The sequence below is a fragment of the Sturnira hondurensis genome, unplaced genomic scaffold, assembly GCF_014824575.4.
Source record: "Sturnira hondurensis isolate 20B ecotype Veracruz unplaced genomic scaffold, ASM1482457v3 Scaffold0022977, whole genome shotgun sequence".
NCBI lineage: Eukaryota > Metazoa > Chordata > Mammalia > Chiroptera > Phyllostomidae > Sturnira > Sturnira hondurensis.
This window is the reverse complement of record NW_028095608.1, coordinates 1,020,579-1,027,591: the sequence shown is the minus strand read 5'-3', so window position 1 is coordinate 1,027,591 and position 7,013 is coordinate 1,020,579. Positions and strand designations below refer to the sequence as shown.

The 7,013-nt window shown below is 49.3% G+C and overlaps 1 non-coding gene across 1 annotated transcript; it reads right to left on the bottom strand.

The window, feature by feature from the left end:
* Window positions 1-4,484: 4,484 nt before the first annotated feature.
* Window positions 4,485-4,603, bottom strand: LOC118980690 (small nucleolar RNA SNORA61). The gene has a single exon (XR_005065191.1). It is a non-coding gene; the product is annotated as a small nucleolar RNA SNORA61 (small nucleolar RNA).
* Window positions 4,604-7,013: the final 2,410 nt, after the last annotated feature.

The window sequence follows — 7,013 nt, the reverse complement described above, 5'->3', positions numbered from 1 at the left end:
TGCAGCAGGTGTTGGAACCACCTGGAAGGCTGTGAAAGAGGCTGCCGGGCACCAGGCTGGGCCTGGAGCAGCAGGGTCATTCGGCCCATCTGTCAGGTTCCCAGGGTTTGATGCTGCTGCTGCTGGTCGGGGGTCCTGCTGTGAATGGGACCCAGACAGGGACGCTCAGTGATGGTGTGGAAGACGTGACAGGACATTCCTGTCGCTACCAGCTGTGTTCAGGTGGGCTCCTTCAGCACTCTGTGTCCCTAACAATGAATGTGACTGAAAAGCCAGCGCTCGACTGAATGGGACCTGGAGCACGAAGACCATCCTCAGATGCTGGGTTTCAGATCGGCCAGCCCATTACAGCCGGAGGGGAGTTTCTCCAACCAGATGTGATGCTGCTTACCCAGAAAGTACTTTCCCTAAGCATTTTAGTTGTGAGTTTTTATGTTTTTCTTCCAGTTTTGTGTTCTGGGACAAATCAAATGGATTTTTCCCCTTTTAGGTACAAGGTTTTAGATCTCTCTCTCTCTCTCTCTCTCTCTCTCTCTCTATATATATATATATATATATATATATATAATTTCTTGGCCTTTTAAAGGCTATAGTACGGTTCTGGAAACGGCTCAGGAGGCATTGTGGGGGCACTAAATCCCATTTAAGCCCCACTGGTAGTGATAAGGTGGGGTAAACATGCAAGCTCATTCAGGGAGAAGTGGATCCCACTGGAATCCACTTGGAGTTTGTGCAGCCCTTCCTCCTCTCTGCGTAGGGAAGTGGACAGACAGAACCGAGCTGCCTGGGCTTGCTCCCTGCCAATGGGCGTCTTTGAAGGTCTAAAACCAGAACTTCTCGCAATATACTCAGAGCAATACACAAGACAGTCCCCCAGAGAGGCTGCTTGCCCTGTTCAGCGTTTGAGGACAACTTTGTGGTCCCAGCAGAGACTGATTTCAAAACCAGTGGTTTCAGCATCCCATTCCTGGAGAGCACGCAGTGGCTTTCAGCAGCGTCCACTGCGGTCCCGCTGTTCAGCAGGGCTCAGGTAGCAAGTGTAGAAACCCCATGGAGAAGAGGAGTCCGGCTGTGGACATGGGCAGCTCCAGCCCACACAGGTGAGGACAGAACATTGCAGAGCTCCAGGAAGTGTTGGCCCAGCCTGAGAAACCTGCCCGGTATCTTGCAGTGGATGGAAGATTCACGATCCCCCCCAGCTTTGGGGAGGAATGATTTACAAATACAACTTACATGTATTTAAGATGTACAAGTGATGTTTTGATGGACGTGCATTATGAAATGATTATCACCTTCAAGCTCATTAACAGCTGTTACCTTGTCACCTTCTTGGTGTGTGTGGTGAGACTACTTAAGACCTACAGATTTCAAGTGTGCGGTACATAGTAACTAATTGCACACTCTACATTAGATCTCCATGGCATACTCACACCTGCAAGTCTGCCCTTTGACCACTGCCTCCTCATTTCCTCCAACCCCCACCCCAGCTCTCGGTATTCCGCTTCCCCTCTGTTTCTGTGACTCTTTTTTTGGATTCAGGTCAAATAGTACGTGAGGTGCACTATTTGCCTTTCTGTGTCTGGCCTATTTCACTTAGCGTGTCCTATGGGTGCATTGGTGCCGGATATGGAAGAATTTCCATGTAAGGCTGACTGCCATTGTGTGGGTGAACCACATGTCAGGTGTGCATCCATCCACACACACTGAGGTGGTCCCCTGGCTCAGCTGCTGCACATAACGCAGGCACCTCTGGGACAGGTTCCACGTCCTCCAGACGTACACCCAGAAGTGGGATCGCTGGGTCAGAAGGCAGTTTTATGTTCAACTTGGGGAAGACCCTCCGCACTGCTTTCCACACCGGCCGCACCAGTCTGTGTTAGCTCTGCCAGTGTACGAGGGCTCCCATTCCCCACATCCGTACCCACTGCTGACTTTTCGACACCAGCCATTCTGGCAGGTGTGAGGTGGTTTTGTGGTTTTGATTTCGTCTCCCTGATGATTCGTGATGCTACCACCTTTTCATACGCGTGTTGGCCACTGGTATGTCTCTGGAAAAATGCGTTCGGGTCGTTTGCGCGTTTTAAAATTGAGTTTGTTTAGGGGGGTGGTTTGGGGTTTGGGTTTTTTTTTGGCTATTCAGTTGTATGAGTGTCTTGGATTTTTTGGATATTAACCCTGTGTCAGATACGTGTTTTGCAGCTATTTTCTCCTCTTCTGTAGGTTGTCTTTTCATGTTGTTGATGGCTTCCTTTGCTGTGCAGAAGGTTTTAGTGTAACTTAGTCCCAGCTCATTTTTGCTGTTGGTGTCAAATGCAGAAAATCATTGCCAGGGCAAGTCAGAAAGCTTTTAAGTCTTGAGTCCATATTGAGTTGATTTTCATATATGGTCCAAGTCAGGTCCCATTTCTTGTATTGGTGTTGGGAGCCCATTTTCCCAGTACCATGTATTGAAGAGCTGGCCTTTCCTCACTGTGTATTCTTCGCTTTTTCATCAAAGATGAGTTAGCTGTAAGATTCAAGGTTTTTTTTTAATTAGGGAGGGTAACTTGCACTGTACTTTTTAGGGGGTAACTTGTACTGTATGTAGCAGAGGAGGGCTGTTTTTGTTTATCTTGAAGAATCGGAGCACTTTCCACCGAAGAAGAGACCTAAGGAGCGGACGGGATGCCTGTGTGACTCAGGTTGCAGGTAGGATGGCTGCTGCTGTTCTTGGGAGAATACAGAGCTTGAGGAGGTGTGAAAGCACACGGTGTCCCCGAAGTCTTGTCATAGCTTTTTCTAAAATGAAAGTTTTTGTTCTTTATAATTTTGCAGTGTCTAACAAAATCTTTGCCTGCCCCCAAGTTACTGAGTGACATAAAGTTCGTGATTCATGAGTGTATGTCGTGACTTCCTAGGCTCCCGTCACAGGCTGAACGGGTGGGCAGACCTGAGGGTGGAAAGGCTGGGTGGGGAGCAGGCGACCTGCAGGTCTGGGGTGAGCTTGGGCAGGAGCCAGGACCTTGGGAGGGGCCTTGGGGCAGGCAGCTGGGCTTCTGCTAGAACCTGATCCTCTCAGACTCTGTGTGTCGAGAAATTCTCCCTCACTTCTCTATGCCTCTTGGGCAACTTCTCTCTGGCTTCAGTGGCACTTGCACCTAATGACCCCCTCCTGAGCCCAGGTGGGTATGTCCACAGCCACCTCAAGTGACATATATGGAACTGAATTCATTCCCCTGAGCATGCTGCTTCCGTGCCTGCTTATACCTGACTACCGTCTCCTGACCTGACTGCATTCTGTCAGTGAAGGAATCTTGCCTGTCCCCAGTCTCAAATCCAGCCCACTTCTCTCTGGCCTCAGTGCTGATCCACACTGCCACCTGAGGGGTTGTTCTGCAACATGTGTCCCTCATGTGACACCAAGGCCCATCCCATCCCGATTCGCTGTCCCACCTTGTCCCTTTGTGCACAGAGGGCAGGGAAAGTGGCCCCTCCAGCCTGGCAGCTAACGGAGCTCATTAGGGGAAACACGCGAGGCAGGTTTTGGGGGGTTGCAGGCGAGTGCTTGACAGGGTCAGAGCAGTGGCCCCTTGTGGGAGTCGAGCCAGCTGTGGGGCCCTCGAGGCTACTGGCCTATGTCAGACACTCCAGTGTCATCTGCTGCCTCAGGACCTTTTGCACATGATGTGCCTGTGCTAATGGCCCATGCCCTCACTGGTGTCACCTTCAGGTTGAGAGGGTCTGTGATGCCCTCCCAGGGCAGGTTAACGCACTCCTTGGAAGTCCCTGTAGAATGCTAGGGTGTCCTGTGATCTCGGTAACTTGTCCCCCTTGTCCAGCTAGGTCACTCCTAGGGATGTATGTCGTCATTGGGTTTCCCAGCATCTGCATAGCTGAAAGCTCATTAAATCCTTCGTGGATGAACAGACATCCAAACAGGCAGAAGTAGGCTCAGAACTTTTTTTGATGAAATTAATGTAAGATTCTTAGACCACATAGCAGGGGAGGCTGATAAGGAAGTGTTGAATGTGAGGGGTGATGAAATCTGTCTTAAAACCACTTAGTGGCTGAGTCACTGGGTTATTAGAAGTATACAAAGACTGAGAATAGAATAGAACATACCTGGTTTTTTTGGTATTTGACAGCCTCCTCATTTAGCAAAATGGCAAAAATAAACTTTTAAAAGCTAATCTAGCAGTCACTGAGGTAGCGTTTATGCAGTTTTCACAAAACAACTTAGAGTCATTCTATAAACTATTTAAATCGCCCTGAAAGCTTGTGAAATGTGGGGGTGAATTATGTATAAGGCTGCTACTCTGTGGGCCTCCACAGCACGGTGCTGTGCTGTTGACCCCGGAGCAGGACACACGTCCTACAGCCCAGCCTGCACCTCGGGCAGCACTTGGGAGGCTCGGAACTCAGTCAGCTTTCACGGACGATTCATTTTTATTGTTTTATGTATGTATGTGTGTACGTATGTATGTATTTAGTTAGTTAGGTTTTTTCCTTGTTTGAAACTAGCCCACATGCTACAGAGCGGTGAGGCCAGCTTCAATGATACTTCCCTCCTTTTATCACCACCAAGACCGATGTTCAGATCCGATGGGAAAGGGAACCAGAGGGTGGATGATTTATTTTTCTATTTGCTTTTGTATTCAGAGAAAGATGCTAGCTAAATGATCCTATCCTCAATAAATGCTCGATGACAAAAGACAAGACTTTCCAAATTCCCTAACCTCCAGGTTCTTTTATTACACAGTCACAAGCTCAGTTTCAGCAATGTGACAATATCAGAGTGACTGCAGTCTCAATACTGTGGTTTGAATTTGGCTCTGTCATGTACAGGCTGTCTGACTCGGGGTTATTGGTTACTTGGGTACTTAGTTTTCTTAAATAGTTTTTTTTAAATAAAGAGGGGGAGAGGAACATTGATGTGAGAGAAAAACATGGACTGATTGCCTCTTGTACGCACCTGGAACCCAGGCATGTGCCCTGACTGGGAATCAAACCAGCGACCTTTCAATTTGCAGGACGACACCCACATGGGTCAGCTATTAGAGATACTTCGTGAGCTTTGGATCCTCATCAGTAGAATGGAGAGAAGATGGAATAATGTAATGATTTGCTTGATGGTCCCTTCCCCGCTAGACCAGGGGTTTCTACTCTGGCACGCCAGTAGGCAGAAAGTAAATACTCACTGCACTGCATCGGGGGTGGAGGGGGCGGTGAGCAGTCAGGTTAATTTGATCTGAATTAGACTGTTCTAGAGCTTGGCAGTATTAGAAATGACTTTCCTTCGTGGGCTCAACCCTACATTGACTCGTTCAGTTAAGAAGAAGTGTTGGCCCTGGGCAGTAGTCTGGTGGGTTAAAGTGTCCTGTGCACCAGAGGTTGGCTTGATTCCCCATCGGTGTGTATGGGCAGCAGCCGATAGGTGTTTCCTACCTTGATGCTTCTCTCTCCCTCTCCCTCCAAAACCAGTAAATATATTGTCAGTGAGGATTAAGTTGAAAAAAAAAGAGTTTCAGGGCTGAACAGTAAGTCAGCAAAAGGTTTACCCTTTCATTTTTTTTACCAAAGACAGTACCAAACACTCAGATGTTGCTAAACCTGAGGTTTCCTCCTAAACACTCTTGTGAGTGTTTGCTTGGACGTGGGAGTAGACCCAGGTATTCATCTGAGGCCAACACTGACCGTGTGTGTGTGGGGGGGTGGGTGAGGAGGCGTCTGGCCGTTTCTTGTGGAGACATGTTTGGGCGCTGGTCTTTCATTTGGGTAAGGGGGGACGTTTCTCTCCATTCTCCATCAGCCAGGAAATGGCCAGCCAGAAAGCCTGTGAGTAAAGGGGGGCTTCCAGCAGGAAATTTGCAGAATTCACATGTTCTTTTGCCACGTGTAACTTCTCTCCTGCACGAGGGATTACAGATCAGGCCGCCCTTGCTTCCTGTGGGAGAGGGAGAGCCAGTGCCCGTGCAGCACGTGGGGAGGGGGCACCTCGCGGAGGTCAGAACAGCCATCCTGGCAGTGGGAGGTCACAGTCCCACTGACTGCCGGCCCGGCGTGCACTGCAGGCCTCCAGCAGCCCGGCTGCACATCTCAGCATACGGCTAGTGTCCTCTCAGAGGTTCTGGGTGCCCCTCAATTGGACAGTCACACAGGGACACCTCAGAGGACTTAGACTCTGTGTCACTGTGTCTGTGGCCTTGAACCTAGTCACACAGTGCTGCCTGGGCCTGTGGGGTTGGCCTCCTTCACCACAGCTGGGCGAAACATCCTTTTCCCTGCTGGGGCGGCTGTCTGCTGGGAGGACACCTGACACTGGACTCCTTCTGGGTGACAGCATCCCTCGGCTGGTCCCTGGAGAAGATGCTGAGAATATCCTGGGCTCTCAATATTCTGCTTCAGAGAGAGAATTGTTGAAAGTATTTTTTTGTTAGGCCTGCAGCCTATTCTTGTCTTCGGATGCTGACTTTAGAATCATCATAATCATGTTCCTTTATTTTAGTTTAGCTCATGCTTTCCTTGAATAAAGTTTTGTAACATTAAGAACAACAACCCTGTATTTGTGTTGTGGTTTTGCAGCTCTAGATGTTTCACGGCTGAATTCTCAAAGCTGGGTGGAAGGTAGGCTGTTAACAGAGGACCCTGAGGTGTGGAACTGACTGGTCACTTGTTTGGATCACTGAATTCGTGAGGAGAATGGGTCTGGGCTCATCTGTCTGGGGTGTCTGCGCCGCCCTCCCACAGGCCATGCTGCGGTAGAATGGTGGTTATGTGCTGTGGAACAGTAAGCGGACAGTCATCCTCCCCTTAGCAGGGGTTCCAGCAAAAACTTACTGCTGGTTCCTTCCAGCTGGAGGTCAGCTCTGGGAGCATGGGTGTCGCTACCTGCTTCGTTTGTGCTGCATCCCTGGTGCTTCCCGTGGTTTCTGGGAGCACTCAGAAAAGCTGAGTGAATGAGTTAGACACAGGTTCCACAGAGGAAAAACTGTAGAGCCTGACCAGGAAAATCGGCCCCATCTCAAATAAACACA